Consider the following 26,308-nt stretch of genomic DNA (forward strand, 5'->3'; position numbering starts at 1 on the left):
TCGTTAGATTGCATGTGTTCTATCATTATAAACTACTTTTTAACACATCCAAAATCAATATGCGATTTTCATTACATACCCCTCAGAGTGCAATTTCTTTGCTCATTTCTTTTGAGGTTGTTATTTTTCTGAAAATACAACTTTGTTAAATAAAGTTATATTTAATCCATGGAATATCATTTCCTTTAACAGCTTGCTACTTTTGCACAGTTTCAGGGTGTTTGTTTGTTTGTTTCCTGAACTCTATTGCCTAATCTGTCAAGCCTAAAATTTCAGGAATTTTGTTTGGCCTTCCTAAAGAAAGTGATATAGTATAATGGAGATTCCTTTTAATATGGGAATGGATCTCAAAGTTATTCATTATTATATTTAATTTCATATTGTGACCACTTCCACACTAATGTTAATGCTTCCTCACATGCAACTTGCAATTTAGTTAATGACTCCAGTATTTAATTTCTTTCATCTGCTAAGTGTGTCTCTGAGTGTAATATGACTTTTCCTTAGATTTCTGAAGCCATCCCTGAAGTTTATGTGAAGCACAAAATTTATCCATTTTGACATGTGCACTTTTGACATGTGTACCTCTAAAATGTAAAATTTGATGCCATAAAAGAGAGTCTGAAGTAAAAAAGTCTCAATGTAAAAGTAAATAAATAAAAAGGTCTCATTGTTAATAATTGAAGAGTAACATGCAGATTTCTTTTTTCTCTTTCTTTAATTTATTATTTAATTAAGTTTATATCCTGATTGGAGCTCCTCTTCCCTCCTCTTCTCCCATGCCTTTCCTCTCCTTTCCTCTTCCCCTATGACCCCTGCTACCTTTCACCTCAGTAAAGGGGAGACTTCCATGGATATCAACTTCCCTAGGCATATCAAGTTGTAGTAGGACTGGGTGCTTCTTCTATTGAGATTAGAAAAGGCCATTCAGACAAGAGAAAGGGATTTAAAGGCAGGCAACAGATTTAAAAACAGTCCTTGCTCCTGCTGTTAGAGGTCTTATATGAGGATCAACCTATACAGCTGTTACATATGTGTAGGGGGTCTAGGTTGCCCCATGCCTACTCTTTGGTGGGTGGTTCAGTCTCTGTGAGGCACTATGAGCTCAAGTTAATTGATTCTGTAGGCTTTCATGTGGTGTCCTGATCTAGGTTTTTCAAGCTTTCCTCCCCCTCCCTAACTTCCACAAGATTCCTTGAGTTCTGCTTAATATTTGGCTGTGCATCTCTGCATCTGCTTTCATAGCTGATTCATGAAGCCATTCAAATGATTGTTATCCTAGCCTCCTGTTGACAAGCATATCACAATATTATTTAATAGTGTCAGGGGTGGACTTTATCTCATCGCATGGGACTCAAGTTGGGCCAATCACTGGTTGGTTATTAACTCAATTTCTGCTCCATTGTTTGTGTGAGAGTAAACAATTATAATCACTTTGGAAATAAATTTGGTGGTTTCTCAGAAAGTTGGAAATTGTTCTACTTCAAGACATACCCATATCACTCTTAGATATATGCCCAAAAAGTGGACAACCATACCACAAGAATCCTTGCTTGACTATATTCATAGTATTTGTAATAGTCAATGACAAAGAACAACCTAGATGTGCCTTAACTAAAGAGTGATATTGAAAAGATGATATATTTAATCAATGGATATTATTTAGCTATTGAAAATTCTGACATCATAAAATCTGTACGCCAATGGATGGAACTATAAAAGATCATCCTAAATGAAGTAACTGAGACCCAGAAAGAAAACCATGATATGTAATCATTTATAAGTACAGAAATATATGGATATTAGCCATAAAATACAGAAAAACCATGCTAAAACCACAGACCCAAAGAAGCTAAGTAACAAATAGGGCTCAAGGGAGAATGTGTGAATCTTAGTGAGAAGGGGAAATAAAATAGAAATCTTGAGTAGGTGGATGAAGGGAACTGTTTAATAAAGGGGGTGGGGATGGGAAGAAGATGGTTAAAATATGGAAAAGATGGCACAAGACAACTAGGAGAGAGAACTAAGAGTGAGAACTGAAATCAGTAGGAGTCTATCTCTGGGAGAAACTAGAATAATAGAAATATCTAAGAACCTAAAAGAATGACCCTAGCTAAGAATCCCAACACTATGAGATATGGAACATGAAGCAGTCACCATCTATAACTAGGGGAGATTTCCAATGCAGGGATGAGGATGGAAGCTACAAAATCTTTCACTCATAATTTTGCTTTGCCATAAGAGTTATATGGAAATAAAGATAAAATGCAGATTTCACTTAGTGACATATATGGGGATATTTCTATGCAAGATAGACCAATAAATATCATCTAATAAATAAAATTTAATGTTACATTAAATAATACCATTTTATTGTCTTATTTTCAATGTAAAATTATTTACTCTGCACTTAAGAAATAAAAATGATTGAGAGACAGTATGTCACTACAAAATAAATATTAACTGCATAAAGCTTTATACTAATCACTTCTCAATTAGATAATTGTTCCTATAGACCTATTTTAAAGTGCATAACACATAATTAGTAGCATTTAAAGTAAGAAGTAAAATTAACATTTTTGACCAGAGGTTGGAGCTTTTGATTCCTATAGCTTACTAGACTAGATACAATATTGTCTCCTCTTATTAAAAACAACTAGACTATTAGATACATTTTAAACAATATTTAAGCACATCTTTCAACTGGCAAGAAAAGAACAGTATGCCAAGGCCAAATACTAAATGAAATTTGGACCCCAGAGAAATACTTAGACCTGTGAAGAGGCATTTTTCTGTGAGTATTTCCATCCTAAGCAGCTTTGATTTGTTGGAGGCTTTTCACCCACTGAGAAACTGACTCCAGCAAGAACTGCTCTTCATAGAAGTAGGATTACAGCAGCTTAATCTCTCAATTTATGGGGGAAGCAAAAATACCCGCAACTCCACACTTGCAAATATGCCCTTAAAGGGGAAGGAAGCAAGACACAGCTCAAAAGGAGGAAAATGTTTATTCCAAAGTGAATGGGTTTTGCTGTTGTTGTTGTTGTTGTTGTTGTTGTTGTTGTTGTTGTTAATGCATTTTTCTCTTTTAAATTCATAGGACAAAAATAATCTAGAGAAGTGAAGCAAAGATTTGGATTTGCAGGAGCTTAGAATCCTATATTCTTGGTTATCTGGTGAAAAAATAAGGCACAGCCATACATTGTAACTAACCTTCAAGAGAAGTGTCAAAGTATATCACTTTAGTATTATCAGTATAATAATGTTTGTAAATGGGATAAAAAGATATAAAATAAATATTAAGTTAAATAGGAAGACAAAAATCTCCAGGCACAGGCTATAAGATATTTTAATTAAATGCATAAGTAAATACATAAATAAAATCAAATAATACGTAGCTAAACAAAGAATTAATTATTCTACAGATCAAAGCAAACAAAAATTCAAAGACAAACACAGATTAAATCTAGTGTATCAATTAAATTGAGTCCATGTGATAAGTCCACTCATTCTTCAGTCCTTTCAACAGACCCAAACCATAGGGAAATGGTTGGAATTCAGCTTTAGACATCAGTTTGAAGATATGAAAGAGTAGGTAATAAACCGGGTACTTTTAAGAACTCCAAGGGAAAAAAATATAGTGATTTGAGTGAGAATGACATCTAGAGGCTCATATATTTGCATGCTTAGTCACCATTTGATAAGGATTAGAAGATGTAGCTTTCTTGAACTAAATATGGCCTTGTTGGAGGAAGTATATCACTCAGACAATAACTGGAAATTTCTTGAAGGTCAAACCAGTCCTAGCAAGTCTCTCGCTCAGCCTGGTGATCAGGAGGTAGCTCTTAAATACTGCTCCATACATGCTGCATGCTCTCTGCTATGATCATAATGGACTAAGAATCTGAAACTATAAGCAAGCCTCTGATTGAATTCCTTCCTTTATAAGAGTTGTTATGACCATGGTGTCTCTTCACAGCAAAAAAATAGTGATTAATGCAAACATTAAGTTGTCGAGACTTAGTGATCAGAGCAAATTACTGGATGAGAAGCAGGGAGAAGTCAACATGAGCATAGGACAGAGTTCAACATTGACTTTGTTCATATCAAGTTATTTGGTACATCAAAGCTACAGTTCGACTTAGATATATTATGAAGAAAGATCAGAAATCATGTCTGAGAGATGACTCATCAGGTCAAAGCACCTGGCACTAACCCTGAATATTTGAATTTCTTCTCAAAGGCCCTCAAGAGAGGAGAGAACTCCTTCTGCAAATTGTCCTCTAATTTCCACATGTGCACTATGGAACATGTGCATGGCCTTCCCCAGAATAATTAACTTTAAAAAGACAAAGAAAAAGTGACCTGAAAATTGTTCGGATTGAATTTCCCTCGGCCAGAAGGAAAGACTTATAGAAATAACTATATATTTTGCTTGCTAGTTTAAAAATATCCATTTATATTACTTACATACTTAAACTTTTATTTAACTACACATTTGTAGCTCAATAAATGTATATTACGCTCACAAGAGTCCTGTTCAGATTCTAGTTAGGGACCCACAGTTGGGACTTTTGGTAACATAGTCAATGCATTTATTCAAGGACCTTAAATTATGATTAGGAAATATAAACATCACTTTGTTACACATCCAGTAATCTAGTGCATGCTACTTATATTTGGAGTAATTTTACAGGGTCTCATTAGGATCTCATCACCATAAAGTACTTAGTATCTTGATAGGTTCATAGTAAATTACAAAGAAAAATCAGAGCAGCGGTCGCCATCTTGGTCCGGGACCCGCCGAATTTAGGAAATTAGTCTGAACAGGTGAGAGGGTGCGCCAGAGAACCTGACAGCCTCTGGAACAGGCAGAAGCACAGAGGGGCTGAGGCAGCACCCTTTGTGGGCCGGGGACAGCCAGCCACCGTCCGGACCGGAGGACAGGTGCCCGCCCGGCTGGGGAGGCGGCCTAAGCCACAGCAGCAGTGGTCGCCATCTTGGTCCGAGACCCGCCGAACTTAGGAAATTAGTCTGAATAGGTGAGAGGGTGCGCCAGAGAACCTGACAGCTTCTGGAACAGGCAGAAGCACAGAGGCGCTGAGGCAGCACCCTGTGTGGGCCGGGGACAGCCGGCCACCTTCCGGACCGGAGGACAGGTGCCCACCCAGCTGGGGAGGCGGCCTAAGCCACAGCAGCAGCGGTCGCCATCTTGGTCCGGGACCCGCCAAACTTAGGAAATTAGTCTGAACAGGTGAGAGGGTGCGCCAGAGAACCTGACAGCTTCTGGAACAGGCGGAACCACAGAGGCGCTGAGGCAGCACCCTTTGTGGGCCGGGGACAGCCAGCCACCGTCCGGACCGGAGGACAGGTGCCCACCCGGCTGGGGAGGCAGCCTAAGCCACAGCAGCAGCGGTCGCCATCTTGGTCCCGGGACTCCAAGGAACTTAGGAATTTAGTCTGCTTAGGTGAGAGTCTGTACCACCTGGGAACTGCCAAAGCAACACACTGTCTGAGAAAGGTCCTGTTTTGGGCCTTCTTCTTCGGCCAGGAGGAGGTCCAAATACAAGATATCTGCGCACCTTCCCTGTAAGAGAGCTTGCCAGCAGAGAGTGCTCTGAGCACTGAAACTCAGAGGAGAGAATCTGTCTCCCAGGTCTGCTGATAGACGGTAACAGAATCACCAGAAGAACAATCTCTAAACAGAGTCAACTATAACTACTAACTCCAGAGATTACCAGATGGCGAAAGGTAAACGGAGGAATCTTACTAACAGGAACCAAGACCACTCACCATCACCAGAACCCAGCACACCCACTTCGCCCAGTCCAGGGAACCCCAACACACCTGAGAACCTAGACCTAGATTTAAAAGCATATCTCATGATGATGGTAGAGGACATCAAGAAGGACTTTAATAAATCACTTAAAGAAATACAGGAGAACACTGCTAAAGAGTTACAAGTCCTTAAAGAAAAACAGGAAAACACAATCAAACAGGTAGAAGTCCTTACAGAAAAAGAGGAAAAAACATACAAACAGGTGATGGAAATGAACAAAACCATACTAGACCTAAAAAGGGAAGTAGACACAATAAAGAAAACTCAAAGCGAGGCAACACTAGAGATAGAAACCCTAGGAAAGAAATCTGGAACCATAGATTTGAGCATCAGCAACAGAATACAAGAGATGGAAGAGAGAATCTCAGGTGCAGAAGATTCCATAGAGAACATCGGCACAACAATCAAAGAAAATGGAAAATGCAAAAAGATCCTAACTCAAAATATCCAGGAAATCCAGGACACAATAAGAAGACCAAACGTACGGATAATAGGAGTGGATGAGAATGAAGATTTTCAACTCAAAGGTCCAGCAAACATCTTCAACAAAATTATTGAAGAAAACTTCCCAAATCTAAAGAATGAGATGCATATGAACATACAAGAAGCCTACAGAACTCCAAATAGACTGGACCAGAAAAGAAATTCCTCCCGACACATAATAATCAGAACATCAAATGCACTAAATAAAGATAGAATACTAAAAGCAGTAAGGGAAAAAGGTCAAGTAACATATAAAGGCAAGCCTATCAGAATTACACCAGATTTTTCACCAGAGACTATGAAAGCCAGAAGAGCCTGGACAGATGTTATACAGACACTAAGAGAACACAAACTGCAGCCCAGGCTACTATACCCAGCCAAACTCTCAATTATCATAGAGGGAGAAACCAAAGTATTCCACGACAAAACCAAATTCACGCATTATCTCTCCACGAATCCAGCCCTTCAAAGGATAATAACAGAAAAAAACCAATACAAGAACGGGAACAACGCCCTAGAAAAAACAAGAAGGTAATCCCTCAACAAACCTAAAAGAAGACAGCCACAAGAACAGAATGCCACCTTTAACAACTAAAATAACAGGAAGCAACAATTACTTTTCCTTAATATCTCTTAACATCAATGGTCTCAACTCGCCAATAAAAAGACATAGACTAACAAACTGGCTACACAAACAAGACCCAACATTTTGCTGCTTACAGGAAACTCATCTCAGAGAAAAAGATAGACACTACCTCAGAATGAAAGGCTGGAAAACAATTTTCCAAGCAAATGGTATGAAGAAACAAGCAGGAGTAGCCATCCTAATATCTGATAAGATTGACTTCCAACCCAAAGTCATCAAAAAAGACAAGGAGGGACACTTCATTCTCATCAAAGGTAAAATCCTCCAAGAGGAACTCTCAATTCTGAATATCTATGCTCCAAATACAAGAGCAGCCACATTCACTAAAGAAACTTTAGTAAAGCTCAAAGCACACATTGCGCCTCACACAATAATAGTGGGAGACTTCAACACACCACTTTCACCAATGGACAGATCATGGAAACAGAAACTAAACAGGGACACACTGAAACTAACAGAAGTGATGAAACAAATGGATCTGACAGATATCTACAGAACATTTTATCCTAAAACAAAAGGATATACCTTCTTCTCAGCACCTCATGGTACCTTCTCCAAAATTGACCACATAATAGGTCACAAATCAGGCCTCAACAGATTCAAAAATATTGAAATTGTCCCATGTATCCTATCAGATCACCATGCACTAAGGCTGATCTTCAATAACAAAATAAATAACAGAAAGCCAACATTCACATGGAAACTGAACAACACTCTTCTCAATGATACCTTGGTCAAGGAAGGAATAAAGAAAGAAATTAAAGACTTTTTAGAGTTTAATGAAAATGAAGCCACAACATACCCAAACCTTTGGGACACAATGAAAGCATTTCTAAGAGGGAAACTCATAGCTATGAGTGCCTTCAAGAAAAAACGGGAGAGAGCACATACTAGCAGCTTGACAACACATCTAAAAGCTCTAGAAAAAAAGGAAGCAAATTCACCCAAGAGGAGTAGACGGCAGGAAATAATCAAACTCAGGGGTGAAATCAACCAAGTGGAAACAAGAAGAACTATTCAAAGAATTAACCAAACGAGGAGTTGGTTCTTTGAGAAAATCAACAAGATAGATAAACCCTTAGCTAGACTCACTAAAGGGCACAGGGACAAAATCCTAATTAACAAAATCAGAAATGAAAAGGGAGACATAACAACAGATCCTGAAGAAATCCAAAACACAATCAGATCCTTCTACAAAAGGCTATACTCAACAAAACTGGAAAACCTGGACGAAATGGACAAATTTCTGGACAGATACCAGGTACCAAAGTTGAATCAGGATCAAGTTGACCTTCTAAACAGTCCCATATCCCCTAAAGAAATAGAAGCAGTTATTAATAGTCTCCCAGCCAAAAAAAGCCCAGGACCAGACGGGTTTAGTGCAGAGTTCTATCAGACCTTCAAAGAAGATCTAACTCCAGTTCTGCACAAACTTTTTCACAAGATAGAAGTAGAAGGTATTCTACCCAACTCATTTTATGAAGCCACTATTACTCTGATACCTAAACCACAGAAAGATCCAACAAAGATAGAGAACTTCAGACCAATTTCTCTTATGAACATCGATGCAAAAATTCTTAATAAAATTCTCGCTAACCGAATCCAAGAACACATTAAAGCAATCATCCATCCTGACCAAGTAGGTTTTATTCCAGGGATGCAGGGATGGTTTAATATATGAAAATCCATCAATGTAATCCATTATATAAACAAACTCAAAGACAAAAACCACATGATCATCTCGTTAGATGCAGAAAAAGCATTTGACAAGATCCAACACCCATTCATGATAAAAGTTCTGGAAAGATCAGGAATTCAAGGCCAATACCTAAACATGATAAAAGCAATCTACAGCAAACCAGTAGCCAACATCAAAGTAAATGGAGAGAAGCTGGAAGCAATCCCACTAAAATCAGGGACTAGACAAGGCTGCCCACTTTCTCCCTACCTTTTCAACATAGTACTTGAAGTATTAGCCAGAGCAATTCGACAACAAAAGGAGATCAAGGGGATACAAATTGGAAAAGAGGAAGTCAAAATATCACTTTTTGCAGATGATATGATAGTATATATAAGTGACCCTAAAAATTCCAACAGAGAACTCCTAAACCTGATAAACAGCTTCGGTGAAGTAGCTGGATATAAAATTAACTCAAACAAGTCAATGGCCTTTCTCTACACAAAGAATAAACAGGCTGAGAAAGAAATTAGGGAAACAACACCCTTCTCAATAGCCACAAATAATATAAAATATCTCGGCGTGACTCTAACGAAGGAAGTGAAAGATCTGTATGATAAAAACTTCAAGTCCCTGAAGAAAGAAATTAAAGAAGATCTCAGAAGATGGAAAGATCTCCCATGCTCATGGATTGGCAGGACCAACATTGTAAAAATGGCTATCTTGCCAAAAGCAATCTACAGATTCAATGCAATCCCCATTAAAATTCCAACTCAATTCTTCAACGAATTAGAAGGAGCAATTTGCAAATTCATCTGGAATAACAAAAAACCGAGGATAGCAAAAACTCTTCTCAAGGATAAAAGAACCTCTGGTGGAATCACCATGCCTGACCTAAAGCTTTACTACAGAGCAATTGTGATAAAAACTGCATGGTACTGGTATAGAGACAGACAAGTGGACCAATGGAATAGAATTGAAGACCCAGAAATGAACCCACACACCTATGGTCACTTGATCTTCGACAAGGGAGCCAAAACCATCCAGTGGAAGAAAGACAGCATTTTCAACAATTGGTGCTGGCACAACTGGTTGTTATCATGTAGAAGAATGCGAATCGATCCATACTTATCTCCTTGTACTAAGGTCAAATCTAAGTGGATCAAGGAACTTCACATAAAACCAGAGACACTGAAACTTATAGAGGAGAAAGTGGGGAAAAGCCTTGAAGATATGGGCACAGGGGAAAAATTCCTGAACAGAACAGCAATGGCTTGTGCTGTAAGATCGAGAATCGACAAATGGGACCTAATGAAACTCCAAAGTTTCTGCAAGGCAAAAGACACTGTCTATAAGACAAAAAGACCACCAACAGACTGGGAAAGGATCTTTACCTATCCTAAATCAGATAGGGGACTAATATCCAACATATATAAAGAACTCAAGAAGGTGGACCTCAGAAAATCAAATAACCCCCTTAAAAAATGGGGCTCAGAACTGAACAAAGAATTCTCACCTGAGGAATACCGAATGGCAGAGAAGCACCTGAAAAAATGTTCAACATCCTTAATCATCAGGGAAATGCAAATCAAAACAACCCTGAGATTCCACCTCACACCAGTGAGAATGGCTAAGATCAAAAATTCAGGTGACAGCAGATGCTGGCGAGGATGTGGAGAAAGAGGAACACTCCTCCATTGTTGGTGGGATTGCAGGCTTGTACAACCACTCTGGAAATCAGTCTGGCGGTTCCTCAGAAAATTGGACATAGTACTACCGGAGGATCCAGCAATACCTCTCCTGGGCATATATCCAGAAGAAGCCCCAACTGGTAAGAAGGACACATGCTCCACTATGTTCATAGCAGCCTTATTTATAATAGCCAGAAACTGGAAAGAACCCAGATGCCCCTCAACAGAGGAATGGATACAGAAAATGTGGTACATCTACACAATGGAGTACTACTCAGCTATTAAAAAGAATGAATTTATGAAATTCCTAGCCAAATGGATGGACCTGGAGAGCATCATCCTGAGTGAGGTAACACAATCACAAAGGAACTCACACAATATGTACTCACTGATAAGTGGATACTAGCCCAAAACCTAGGATACCCACGATATAAGATACAATTTCCTAAACACATGAAACTCAAGAAAAATGAAGACTGAAGTGTGGACACTATGCCCCTCCTTAGAAGTGGGAACAAAACACCCATGGAAGGAGTTACAGAAACAAAGTATGGAGCTGAGATGAAAGGATGGACCATGTAGAGACTGCCATATCCAGGGATCCACCCCATAATCAGCTTCCAAATGCTGACACCATTGCATACACTAGCAAGATTTTACTGAAAGGACCCAGATGTAGCTGTCTCTTGTGAGACTATGCCGGGGCCTAGCAAACACAGAAGTGGATGCTCACAGTCAGCTAATGGATGGATCACAGGGCTCCCAATGGAGGAGCTAGAGAAAGTACCCAAGGAGCTAAAGGGATCTTCAACCCTATAGGTGGAACAACATTATGAACTAACCAGTACCCCTGAGCTCTTGACTCTAGCTGCATATGTATCAAAAGATGACCTAGTCGGCCATCACTGGAAAGAGAGGCCCATTGGACACGCAGACTTTGTGTGCCCCGGTACAGGGGAACGCCAGGGCCAAAGCGGGGGAGTGGGTGGGTAGGGGAGTGGGGGTGGGTGGGTAAGGGGGACTTTTGGTATAGCATTGGAAATGTAAATGAGCTAAATACCTAATAAAAAAAATGAAAAAAAAAAAAAAAAAAAAAAGAAAAGAAAAATCAAATACACAGTGACTGCATCAATACCTACCGTTTCTCAGAGGTCAGTTTTCCTAGATTAAATATTAAAATATTTGTATTTTACCTTTTAAAGATTTTTAATTATTTAAAGATTACAATCAGTTTGAAGGGTCTATAGGAAATAGAATAGGACTTCAATACAAGGAAACATCACAGAAAAGACTCAGATTAAGTGGCTGTTTATGAGTTATTCAGTGCATGCCCTTAGTCATTTCTGAACAACGTGAATGAGCACATGAAGAATAAAGGATCATTTTAGAAAGTGGGGAGATCCAATAACTCACAGGTTATCAGGAAATACTATCATAGCAAGAAGAGTATATGCCTAAGGTTAAAAATGTGTTACAAATATGTCATTACGGCCACAAAGAATGAACATACAAAATAAAGGCATGTTTAATTTTGGATGAGTGGGAAATCTGAGTAGTTTATATATCTTCACAAGGTTACTCATTTCAGTCTTCTTTAGTTGGTCATCAATGGAAGGAGAGGCTCTAGGTCTTCTGAAGTTTCTATGACACAGTATAGGGGAATGTCAGGCCAGGAATGGGAGTAGGTGGGTTGGGGAGTAAGGGGAGGGCGGGGATAGGGAATTTTCACAGGAGAAACTAGGAAAGAGGATAAGATTTGAAATGTAAATAAAGAAAATATCTAATAAAAATGTGAGCAAAAAGAAAAAAAAAGAAAAAGAAAAAGAAATACCAGCTCTACCATTTCTTATTAAAATCATAACCAACTCATAATTTATTCAATATTTTTCCATGTACTTCCACTTATCTGTTTTGAGAATTTGAGTTGGCAATAAAGAAAAGATATTAAAATGTCTGTTATACAAGTCAATGGAAGTTAATTAATTTATCCTATGTTCTGCCAATCATGATCCAATGTTTAATATTCATGTTTACCTTTTCTCCAAATGTTCTTCAATACTGGTAACTTACACCCCTGAGTCTGCTTCTCACTTCTGTGCCCATTTAACTTTATTCTTGTTTCATAAGATAGAGGTAATATTCTTGATTTTCTATTTTCTGTAGTCTACTTTTCCATGTCACCATCACCAAAAATGTTATTGTCCTTTATAAGTTATACTGTTATATAAAACAACATGTGTAAAAGTATGATGGGAAATGAACACAAAATATAGATTCGTTTTCTTTGAGAATAAGTCTATAATTAGGCAATCCTGGGGTTCAATGCCATTTTTACCAGGGTACCTGGTTCTTCTCTTATTCGGACTCAAGAAGGCTACATTTGATACGGTTGTTTCCCAAGATAGTAAATGCAGATCTATCTATTACAAAAGTACAACAATAAAAAATAGTCAAACTTTTCAAGGTAGAGAAGAGCTATGATGTCCAGGCTGAAAAGGTGAAGAAAACAGGCAAGTGGTAGAGGTTACAGCTCCATTAGTTGAAAAGTTCTGGTGGGACCGCACATAGAATAGTGCCCATAGGTAAGAGTACACTTTCTGTACATATTAAACTGCAAAGACAAGAGAATTAACAAAAATTAGAGATGAAGATTTTGAAGGAATTAACATCGATGCTGTTATTATATATGTGTCTATTTTCAAAGATACTTAAATTCTTTAGATTTATGATTCTTTAACAAAGATTGAAAAAAATCAATCTTCCAAAAATATTTAACAGAAGAAATTAAAGGTTTTATAAGCAGACATTATAGATCATACCTTTTCCAGAATTCAAGAAGCAGAAATAGAAGAATTACATGATTTCAAATCCACCCCAGAATACTTAGAAAATTTCCCATCAGCATAAGCAACAACAAGCTTTTTTTTCTATAAAAAGAAAACTAAATCAGGAAAACACAAAAGGTTAAAAGTTGATGGTCAGTTTTATATTTTTCCTACTAGTCAGCCTCTTACTATATATTTCTGGTACTAAAATATATTGAATTTTGTAAAAATTAAAATAATAAAACAACTTTCAAATATATATATAGATGATAAATATATTAGTTTCCTTCTAGTCAGCCTCTTATTATATATTTCTGGTACTGAAATATATTGAATATTGTAAGAATTGAAATAATAAAACAACTTTCAAAAATATATAGATGATAAATATATTAGTTTCCTTTCAAATGTTTCATATCAGAAAAAATGCACCTTTGTGAAAATTCTATTCAAATCAGCTCAGTAGGCTCTCACTGCCTGGTGGTGCAGTATTAACAGGAACTGACATAAGAGGCACAAATGAGGACCATCAGTAGACATGGGGCCCTCAGACTTATAGAAGCATTGAGGACTATTTATTATACATTTAAATCAAATGGGAACTTCACAATTTCTTAGTACAGATATACTGCCAAAGTTGGAGCTTCATAGCCGTCATTTGTTTGAATTGTTGCTAACATGAAAAAACAGCCTTTCCTGAGAAATAACAAATTGACAAAGACAATGCTTTACTCCAACGATGCTGAGTGAGATCAGATAAAATCAAGGCCTTTTGATTTGTTGTTTCAGTAACCATAGTATCACTATTGTTCAAAGTAATACATATCTTATATGTACAAACAAACACACACAAACTATATATATATATATATATATATATATATATATATATACATATATATATATATATATATATATACACATATATTAACATATATGTATATGCATATGCATATACATGTAGGTTAACCAAGTGCTACACAGCTGCTACATGGAAGTGCAGAATTTAATTCTGATCACATGCTTAAATAATAATCTATAGAAGCTGAAAAAAGATGAAACTGGATCAAAAGCTAAGCTGGAATTTTATTCAACAAAACCGTATAATTAGACTTTCATCTTCTTACTTTTTAAGAATCGATTTTAATCACATAAACTTTCTAAATAATTTTCTGGTATAAAGAAGCAACTAGAAAGAAAACATCCTTAATCTACCTTTATAGTGATTCTCCATTTTTTCCTTTCTTCCTTTCATTCTTTTATTCTTTATATTGCTGGGTTTTGAGAGAGGATTTTGCTATGTTGCCCTGATTAGCCTGGAACCTGATATTCAAACCAGATAAGCTTCAGACCTTTGCATTGGTCCATTGGTTTCAATAACCTCTGTGCTTGGGTTACAGTTGTTCTAGACCATGGTTGTATTTCATTTTATCTATTTTTTTTAAATCAGAAAGTGGGTATCATGTTGCATCCACAATCAGGAAACAGAATGAGGAATGCTTGTATGCTGTTCATTTCCTCTTTTCCATTCACTCTGGGGCCTTAGCCCATGGGATTGTAGCACACACGTTCAGGATGAAGATTTCCTTATCCATTCAACATTTCTTAAGGACTCTCATAAGTAGATAGCCAGACATGTGTTTCCATTGTAATCCTTAATTCTCTCACTTGGACAGTAAAGATTTACCATCCCAATGCCCATTTCTCTGTGTCCTTGCTCATTCTCCATGCTTACCACTTGGACTCTTCTATGGCAGAAAGGACAGGAATTAGAGACCACATGTAGTTGGTACTGTAATGGGAATAAATCAAAAATGACATTTGCAAAAATTATTCTCTCATTCTTGATCTAAAAACATGGAAAGTGTTTGCCTTCAAGGATCTTGATTATCCCAGGTTATAATGCTGCAGTTATAATGAGCAAGCAGCATACCTAAAAATACTGAAGGATTTATTTTTGACAATAACAGAAAGAAAAAATAGGAAGGCTGCTGAACTAACATATAGGAAAAAAAATCCCACTCTTTTTCTATTTTATTGTTTGAGAAGTTGCAGTAAATCTTCACTCTGGCTACCATCCTATTTTATTTTACTGTAGCTATCATCATTTTTACTGTGAAATGCTTTATAGAGCACTTTAGCCCTCAAGTTTCTTTTTCTCATTTTTTTTCAAAGCACTTCAGTGACAATATGAAATATTTCAAGCTTTTCAATACATTATTTTTTGGACACCCTGAGAGAAATTGTTATTATCTCAGCTTTATATATTTGTTTGTTTGTTTGTTTGCCTATTTTTTATTGTTATGTTTGTAATCAATCTTCAGGCCTCAAATATGTTAGGCAAGTGCTCTACAGATGATGTACTAGCATAGTCCTTATCATGATAAAATCCTTATCATGGCTTTAAAAAAAGAGTATATTGTCATCACATCCTAGGGTGGGTGTGATGACAAAGTAATTTACTTACATTGTAGGATATATCTCTCAATTCTATTACAATGAAATTTTCTTTCAGAATACAATTATTTAGAGATTTAGAAAACAAATATTCTAGGTATCACATTAGCATTTTTTAAACTATCTCCTGATAACAAATGAACATGTCTTGTCACGTACAAGCCAAGCCAGTCGTTAAACCCTACATAGCATATAAAGGAGACCAGATGAGGGGCCTTTATTCAAACTCCCACACTCTGATTTTTATGCGTATTTTCCACAACATAGTCTGCCACTCCACCATGTACAACAGAAAGTTTCCACACTTTTTGATAAATGTACTCCAAATATCCCCTTCCATATCAACCATGTCACAATCTCTATATGCTATAACTGTCCTTGCCATGGAAACTATGTCTTTATTGTCCCTATGATCTCAGCATCAAGGCATATCTGCCCGATATAAAACAGAAACTCAATAAATATGTGAATGAATGACTATTTGATGAGTGTTACTTGGATGATGTACATTTGCCACTGTGAACTTCCTCATTAATTGTAAGAGAAATATACTTAAACATGCAAAATGACAGCACATATTAGAAGAAGTTTAGTTTAATTAGATAATTGTAGACACCTGGGAGAAAGGAACAGACATCTCATCTATGATAACTGCATGAGTTGAATATGTCTTGTAGCTTAGGTCAATAAAGCTTTATTAGAATAAAGCTACAATAGTTGTTCATTAATGCAGTGAATCTCTGCACTATTAGAGTTGTAGTTATTTCAGAGACCATTTATTTGATTCACACAGAATATGTTCCTGTCTTTTTATAAAATATTAACAACATAAATAATGATTAAGTGTGCATTTGTATGTTTGTGTGTATGTGTGTGTGTGTCTGTGTGTGTGTGTGTGTATGCATGTGTGCATGCGCATGTGTAACTTAGGGGAACAGACGCACCAGATTCCATTGGAACTAGGGTTATAGATAGTTGCAATCCACTTTGTTATGGATGCATTATACAAAGGCAAAGAATCAAATAACTTACTTTGCAATATTAGTTTATGGTATTAAGTCATGAGCCTTCACTCCAGCCCCAGTATTGCTAAATCTTTTATCAGAAGAAATAAACAAGTATCAGTGTAGGAGGGAGTCAAAGGCAAACATATTGCATTTATGACTTTCTAGGCCAAGAAAATTATTGATACACCCTAATCCAACACCCCAGTTCTGTTTTTCATCTATCAGTATTATATCCGGGACATGCAGCATTGTGCTCTTCTTTCCCACAGTGTAGTGGCTGGATTTTTCTCATCTATTCCAAAGCACAACTCTGCCAACCCTACATTTCTAGCATCTCATTCCTACCTTTACTTCCTGGGTCATTAGTCTGAGTTGAACTCATTACATCTTTAGGCCTAATATTTTAGTTCCTTTTATATCACTATTACAAGCTAAGTGAGATGTCAAGGCATCATGATTCACAACAGTGATCGCAGGATGGGGAAGCTGAAACAGGAGGATCATGCAGAGCAAGGGTAAAGACTGAGTGAGATCCCTTCCAAAGAAATGAAAACAAAAATAAATACTAGCCCAGAGGTAAGAGACTTTTAAATGAAGAAAATCTTATTTTGGCTCATAATCTAGAATGCACAGTTCATGATTACTTGGTTGAGTGACTTTGGGTGTATACTTACGACACTCTATATTGTGGGTCTAAAAATGGGGATTCTGAGTCTGCTTGGGGCTAGGGCTGCTGGGCGAGGCAGACACAGAAAGTTGGAAAAGCCAGCTCTGGGGTACCTGGGCCACACGGAGGCCAGGGACAACAGGTTCTCAGTCTCAGACATCCCAGAAGCAGCTGTATGACTCAGAAGAGCTGTGAACAGGTGAGGAACCTTAGTAGGGACTATGGCCCAGGGCCAAAGGGAAAAGGGAAGGAGGAGAGCTCTGGCAGGTTAAGCAGGGAGGAGAGTCTGGCTAGCTCAGGAGGCTAACTCATTGGACTGCTTGGTTTGGCTGGAAGCCATGGCTGAAGCACAGGGAGGCCTCCTGGTGGGAGTTTACACCAGCTGCTCTTTAGAGGGAAACCTGCTCCACTGCTCCAGTAAGCAGCTCTAGATGAGAAGAGAGAGTCCATGGTTTTAAGGTGTTTTTTGTAGAAAGGCCGAGAGGGGGGGAAAGTAGAGAACCAGAGGGCAGCCATGACCACATGGAGAGAGGGTAGAAGGGAAGACAGAGAGAGGGGGAGCAAGGTAGCAAGAGTAAAAACAGGATAATAAGAGGTAAGAGAGGAAGAGCAAGAGGGTAAGAGAGAGAGAGAAATACAAAGGAGAGGGCAGACAGCTCCTTTTATAGTATACTGGGCCATCCTGCCTGTTGCCATGTAACTGTGGGGAGGAGCATACCTGGCTATTGCAAGGTAACTGTGGGGGTGGAGCCTGGACAGCCTATGTGACTGTGACTGAAGGTCACAGAATTATGGAGCCTGAGTCTTGTTTCAGGAGTCTAGTGTCTGGGATCGTGTGGCAAACTTCCTTTTGTCCCTTGCAGATTAATCTGCTGGGTCTCCAGGGTTTAAAACTCACTCGACCAAAAAAGTGTTCCACACTATGCCTGATAAGGATAGGTAAAGCTGCTGGACCCATGGTGCCAAGGAGAAATAAAGAAAGGTGCTAGGTTCACTGAGTCCTTTTCAGTGCTAACCAAACCAATGACCTGCTTTTGGTCCATGCAGCAGCTTTCTCAAAGGCTCTGCTCCAGACTACTCACCAAGCCTGAATACATGTTGGTTAGGAAACATTAAAGGTCCAGGTTACAGTGCCCCATCATTGATCATTCCAGCACGTCAACTAGATTTATACACTTCTACTGGCCATTCAGTGTCTGAAAGTATATGAAACTCTGTCCCTTGTTGTATAGTAAAGTTTATTAGACACAGTTAAAATTTCAATCTATCAACTGCAACCACACACAACTTTATAGTCACAAAATATGTTCATCCAAATCATATCATAATGATATATCTATTTTCATAATGTACCTGCAAATATTTGCTTAAACTTTGACTAAAGCGAGATTCTTCTACCACAGTTAGGAAAACCTGGAACACATGAATCAGGAAATTTTCTCTAGTTTCAGAATACATAGAACTCTGCAGGGCAGAGCAACATTCAGGCACAGCAGTCATATTTTATGCTGTGTGTAGTCTGCCTGAGGCATTGTTCAGGGTCGGCTAAACCTTTTTGGGCACTGCTTTGTGAAGTTCTATTCTTCTATAAAAAAATAAGAGAAAGAGAAATTGATTGAAAATAAATGAAAGATGATACATATGAGGAATTGAGATAGTTGATGTAGTTGGTGACCCTAGACACCTTTGTTATAAAAAGGAAAATTTATGTAGAACTATGAAACAGAGCTAATGGGGCCCAAGGCACAGCCTCCATCCCTATGAGTTAAACATATTTACACAAGAAAAGGTTCAGTATTTTAATTTGTTCATTTACATTCCCTACATTAAGTAATCATCAATTCAGAGTATATAAAGTTCTGCCACTTCCTTAATTAGAGTCACGCCAAGGTATTTTATATTATTTTTGACTATAGAAAAGTGTGTTTCCTTAATTTCATCCTCAGCCTGTTTATTCTTTCTGTAGAGAAAGGCCACTGAGTGGTTTGAGTTAATTTTATATCCAGCTACTTCGCTGACATTCTTTATCAGGTTTAGGAGTTCTCTGCTGGAATTTTTGGGGTCACTTGTATATACTATCATATTGTCTGAAAATAGTGATATTTTTACTTCTTCCTTTCCAATTTATATGCCTTTGATCGCCCTTTGTTGTCTAATTGCTCTGATTAGGACTTGAAGTACTATATTGAATAGGTAGGGAAAAAGTGGACAGCCTTGTCTAGTTCCTGATTTTAGTGAGATTGTTTAAAGTTTCTCTGCATTTAGTTTGATGTTGGCTAGTTGTTTGCTATATATTGCTCTTATTGTGTGAAGGTATAGGCCTTGAATTTCTGACCTTTCCAAGACTTTTATCATGAAGAGGTGTAGGATTTTGTCAAATGCTTTCTCAGCATCTAATGAGATGATCATGTGGTTTTTGTTTTTGAGTTTGTTTATATAGTGGATTACATTGATGGATTTCCATATATTGAACCATCCCTGCATCCCTGGGATGAAGCCAACTTGATCATGATGGATGGATGATCATTTTGATGTGTTCTTGGATTTGGTTTGTGAGAACTTTATTGAGTATTTTTGCATCAATATTTATAATGAAAATTGGTCTAACATTCTCTTTCTTTGTTGGGTCTTTGTGCAGTTTAGGTATCAGAGTAATTGTGGCTTTAAAGAATAAAATTGGTAGAGTTCCTGCTGTTTCTATATTGTGGAATAGTTTGAAGAGAATTAAAATTAGGTCTTCTTTGAAGATCTTACAGAACTCTGCACTAAACCATCCTGGGCCCTGTTTTTTTTTTTTTTTTTTTTTTTTTTTCCGTATGGAAGACTATTAATGACTGTTTCTATTTCATTAGAGGATATGGGACAGTTTAGATCATTAATATGAGCCTGACCTAACTTTGGTACCTGGTATCTGTCTAGAAAATTTCATCCACGTTTTACAGTTTTGTTGAGTATAGGCTTTTGTAGTAGGATCTGATGATTTTTTTGGATTTCCTCAGATTCTGTAGTTATGTCTTTCTCTTCATTTCTGATTTTGTTAATTAGGATACTTCCCCTGTGCCCTCTATTTAGTTTGACTAAGGGATTATTTATCTTGTTGATTTTCTCAAAGAACTTTAAGTCTCTGAAGAAAAAAATTGAAGATCTCAGAAGAAAAAAAGATCTCTCCTGCTCATGGATTGGCAGGATTAATATAGTAAAAATGGTTATCTTGCCAAAAGCAATCTACAGATTCAATGCAATCCCCATCAAAAACCAACGTAATTCTTCGCAGAGTTAGAAAGGGCAATTTGCAAATTCATCTGGAATAACAAAAAACCTAGGGTAGCAAAATCTATTCTCAACAATAAAATAACCTCTTTTATTGATCACCATCCCTGATCTCAAGCTATACTACAGAGCAATTGTGATAAACACTGCATGGTACTGGTACAGTGACAGACAGGTAGATCAATGGAATAGAATTGAAAGACCCAGAAATGAACCCACACACCTATGGTTACTTGATCTTTGACAAGGGAGCTAAAACCATCCAGTAGAAAAAAGACAGCATTTTCAACAAATGATGCTAGCTCAACTGGAAGATAGCATGGAGAAGAATGCAAATTGTTCCATGCTTATCTCCCTCTACAAAGCTCAATTCTAAGTTGATCAAAGAACTCCACATAAAACCAGAGACACTGAAACTTATAGAGGAGAAAGTGGGGAAGATCCTCGAAGATATGCACACACAGGAAAATCCCTGAACATAACACCAATGGCTTGTGCTGTAAGACCAAGAATGGTCAAATGGAGCCTCATAAAATTGCTAAGTTTCTGTAAGGCAAAGGTCACTGTCAATAAGACAAAAGAGCAACCAACTGATTGGGAAAAGATCTTTACCAATCCTAAATCTGATGGGGGGGGGCTAATAGCCAATATATATATATATATATATATATATATATATATATATATCAAGAAGATGGACTCTAGAATATCAAATAACCCTATTAAAAATGGAGAACAGAGCTAAACAAAGAATTCTCAACTGAGGAATACAGTATGGCTGAGAAGCACCAAAAATGAAATGTTCAACATTCTTAATTATAAGGGAAATGAAAATCAAAACAGCCTGAGTTTCTATCTCACACCAGTCAGAATGGCTAAGATAAAAAATTCAGGTGACAGCAGATGCTGGCGAGGATGTGGAGAGAGAGGAACACTCCTCCATTGTTGGTGGGATTGCAAGCTTCTACAACCACTCTGGAAATCAGTCTGGCAGTTCTTCAGAGAATTGGACATAGTACTACCTGATGACCCAGTTATACCACTCCTGGGCATATACCCAGAAGATGCTCCAACTTGTAATAAGGACACATGCTCCACTATGTTCATAGAAGCCTTATTTATAATAGCAAAAAGCCGGAAAGAACCCAGATGTCCCACCACAGAGGAATGGAGAGAGAAAATGTGGTACATTTACACAATGGAGTACTACTCAGCTATTAAAAACAATGAATTTATGAAATTCTTGGGCAAATGGATGGATCTGGAGGGTATCATCCTAAGTGCAGTAACCCAATCAGGAAAGAACTCACTTGATATGCACTCACTGATAAGTGGATATTAGCCTAGAAACTTAGAATACCCAAGATACAATTTGCAAAACACAACAAAATCCAGAAGAAGGAAGACCAAAGTGTGGATACTTCATACCTCCTTAGAATAGGGAGCAAAATACCCATGGAAGGAGTTACAGAGTCAAAGTTTGGAGCTGAGACTAAAGGATAGACCATCCAGAGACTGCCCCACCCAGGGATCCATCCCATAATCAGCCACCAAACGCAGACACTATTGCATATGCCAGTAAGATTTTGCTGAAAGGACCCTGATATAGCTGTCTCCTGAGAGGCTTTGCTGTCAAATACAGAAGTGAATGCTCACAGTCATCCATTGGATGGTATACAGGGTCCTCAATGAAGGAGCTAGAGAAAGTACTGAGGGAGCTGAAGGGGTTTGCAGCCTGATAGGAGGAACAAAAATATGAACTAATCAGTACCTCCAGAACCCATGGGACTAAACCACAAATCCAAAAAAAAAAAAAAAAAAAGAATGAAAAAATAAATAAATAAAAGAAAACAAACCACATGGTGGGACTTGTGTCTCTAACATCTAACTTCATATGTAGCAGAGGATGGCCTAATAGGTCATCAATGCAAGGAGAGGTCCTTGGTTCTATGAAGGTTCTATGTCCCAGTATAGGGGAATGCCTGGGTCAGGAAGCAGGTGTTGGTGGGAAACAGGAAGATGGGGGAGAGGATAGGGAATTTAAGGATGGGAAACTAGGAAAGGGGATAACATTTGAAATATAAATAAAGAAAATATCTAGTAAAAAATAAACTAAAATAAATGTTCTGCCACTGTGCATGAAGATTCTGAGTCAACGTCAGTCATTCACCACCTCTGTCAGAGTATCGAGAAGTTCATCCATCTGGCCAATGTGCTGCTACGTGTCTCAAGCAGAACAAGTAAGAATTAGTTCTTAGTGGTAAAACAATTCAAAACTTAACCTCAGGTGTCCTCTGAACGAGATAACTTATAACTTTCCAAGTATTCATCTGGGTATGAGATACACTCCCCAGAACGCCAAGTCCTGTTCATCATTTTGAAATGCTATTGCTTGGCTTCCAAAACACCTTCACCACATTCAGAAATACCCATGGCATTTGTAGTTAATTAATAATTCCATGGGCCTGTTTTCATCAAGATTATGTTCATACTATTTTTGTAATAAGTTGGTGCTTTTTATTGTGTCTTAGACACACATCAAATCTTCATTTCTAGTGAATATAGGATTTATCACTTGAGTAATCATTATTGCCATTTGTTCTAAAGCCATTTGATTTTTTATTATTTATGTGTATGTATGTGTGCCTACATTCATTTATATGCATAGTATTTATAGTGCCCATAGAAGCCAGAAGAAGGTAATGGTTCCCTCACTGGAAGTGTAGTTCTGTGCACAGGAAACTGAACGCCAGTCTTCTGAAAGAGCTGTCAGCAGTATCTAACTACAAGCTATATCTGCAGTCCTGTCTCAGGAACTATTGTTTAAGAAATTTCTGATAGAAGACACAAGAGCCACATCACGTTCTTTAAAGCATTTTCTTTCCTGATTCATGGTGTGTGGGGTTTTATCACCCAGGATTCCTCTCAGGGAATGTCATGTAATGGTTGAAGTTCATCTACATGGCAACAGTCTTCAACTCAGTCTTCTTCAGTGTCATTTTGTTTAGTTCTTGTAAAAACTCAAGTCCCTGTTATATCACCCACCCACCCCCAAATTAGGTACCACTGACATTCTGTGCTCTTTCTTCCTATTCTCCCCATGCATGTGCCCCTGTGCCTTTGCAATGAATATTTTCTATGTGTGCAAGGATTGTGCATCCATACTCAGTCATACTGTAGTCTCCTTCCTCATGGCCTCACAGAAAAGACAGATTTTGCTGTGAGTTATTGTGAGAGTTTATTTCCTTTCTTTCCATGCTTGCTATTCCTCTCCCTTGCTTGCTATATTTATCCAACAGTGGATTGTCCTCTCCTATTCATATTACTATCAATATTGATATTGATGACATACATATCACATATTCATATCACATTTCCATAATGGTGATGCTCTGTTTTCATAACTTGATTGTTATTTAATCATATACCAAATGTAAGTTTGTGTTGGTAACTAGTAACTGACTAGTTAAAACAAATTCTTTCCCTGTCTGTCCCTCATGGACATTTTCTGTGCCTTTAGCTTTAAACATCCAATTCTGTTTCCAGAATGGCCCCCTGCCTACTTTACTCCATGACTTTTCAATTTAACAACTATCCAGACATCATCAACACCTTCATGAAGCATGCCCTGCTGTTACTCTGCCTTCCTTAGAGCCCTGTGTACCCTCTATCACCCAGCACCAATGTTATTGCTGGCATTAGCAGCTTTCTTGTTACTTCCATAGCCTTGAGCACACTGAGATACTTTAGAGAGTAGATAAGAACCTGCAATACCAGATGCATTTTACCCTTGAGCTTATTTCTGTTGAAAGTGATAATATATATGCTAAAAAGTTTGAATGCCTAAATAGCTATTGACTTTGGAAAACATAAGAGAGAGGGAAAGTTTGGAAGGAAGAGAGACAGAAAAGAAGATATGGGGAAATGAAAGAGAGACAGAGACAGAGAGAGAGAGACAGAGAGAGAGAGAGAGAGACAGAGACAGAGCAGAGACAGAGAGACAGAGAAGAGGGAGACAGAGATAGAGACAGAGACAGACACAAAGACATAATGAACATAAACATGAATCTTCACTTCTGACCACACTAAATTGTTCATTTTCGTTCGCACAGCCATTAATTCACCCAGAATTCCCTTGTGGTCAACTAATAGCTAGATATGTTTTCAGGATATGGGAATAAAACAGGTAATGAATCCATTCCCAGAACCTCATGGGACCCAGAGGTGAATAAAGAGACTGTATAGTAAGAAGAACTTAATAGTACATACTCATTCCTCTTTACTTAAAATAATTACCCTGTAAAACACCTTCATTCTTTTGCATCTATTTTTAATTTCTAGTAAACTTTAAAAATTTTTTTAATTGATTCTTTGTCAGTTTCATATCATGTACCTCAGTTCTATGCATCCCTCTATCCCCTTATATCCATACTTTGCCCTGGGAACCTCCCTCCAAACACACACACACACACACACACACACACACACACACACACACACACACACTAAAAACAGCATAGAAAACATCTCATTGTAGAAGCAGTCACATGTCACATCTGTTTTACAGCATATTCCTCTGTCCTCAAACCTTTACCTGCAAATATTCACTGCAAGGTATCATTGGTCTGCTTTAAACTCTCTATCTTTTGTGAAACCATCAATATTGTATTCTTATTGAGATCCCTGCTGCTTATTCTTTTCTTGCCCTCTGTCTTGGAGACACTGCAGCTTTTGAACTGCAAAACTGGCTCTTTTACATGTCCCAGTGTTTCACAAGTGATATATTATTTCGGAGTGGGATAATTTGTAGCCCTGGATCTAGTTCTGGGTGTTATCTGAGCTGATCAGCTGCCACCTCTTCCTTATCTGCACCAGGAGGGCAAGTTCTCCAGCAATGCACAGGTGAGGCCACCCAATACCACCATCAGCAAAAGACAAGATAAGATCACCTGTTTTAATGCTTTATAGGTATGCTCACGTACACCCTTCACCTTACCTCCAGAGTAATGACCATAGCAGCTGCTCAGTTAGGTTGTAGGGTTCAGTCTTCAAATTTCTTTAGCCTGTGAAGATTTGGTCAACCTCTCCAACTCTCACACCCTTAGGGCAGTTTCACTGCATGCCTTCTCTATCAAGGCCAGATCTAAGGTGTTGACATGGCAAGGTACAGTGCCAATCAAAAGCTTTCCTGACTGCTATAAACAATGAGGGGACAGGTCTCATTCTCCACATTTCATAATTCTAGGGTTCGCACTCCTGGTGACTGCAGGCAGTGAGGATGGGAAGTGGATGGGAAGGCATCCACCTTTGCAGAAGATTGGTGGGGACAGCTCTTCTGTGTTCTTGCTCTCAGTGCTAGCTCACCTGTGCACTTCCTTTCAGGACCTGCTCTCCTGTGCTTCCCAGACAAGACACAGGGCATGTTCTCCTTCGTGCTTGCAGGAGCCAGCAAAATACTCTTTATTCTGTAACTCAAGAAGTTAGACACCAACAATCCAAATAACCCGACTAAGAAATTGGATAGGGAGCTAAATAGGGAGACTTCTCAACAGAGGAATATCAAATGGCCAAGAAGTCCCCAAAGAAATGTTCAATGTCCTTAGCCATCAGAGAAATGTAAATCAAAACAACCCTGAGATTCCATCTTATACAAATCAGAATGGCTAAGATAATCAAAACAAAACAAAACAACAAAAAATAACCCTCAAGAATAGCTAATGCTGGAAAGAATATGGATAAAGGGGA

The sequence above is a fragment of the Mus musculus genome, chromosome 17 (genome assembly GCF_000001635.26).
Source record: "Mus musculus strain C57BL/6J chromosome 17, GRCm38.p6 C57BL/6J".
Lineage (NCBI taxonomy): Eukaryota > Metazoa > Chordata > Mammalia > Rodentia > Muridae > Mus > Mus musculus.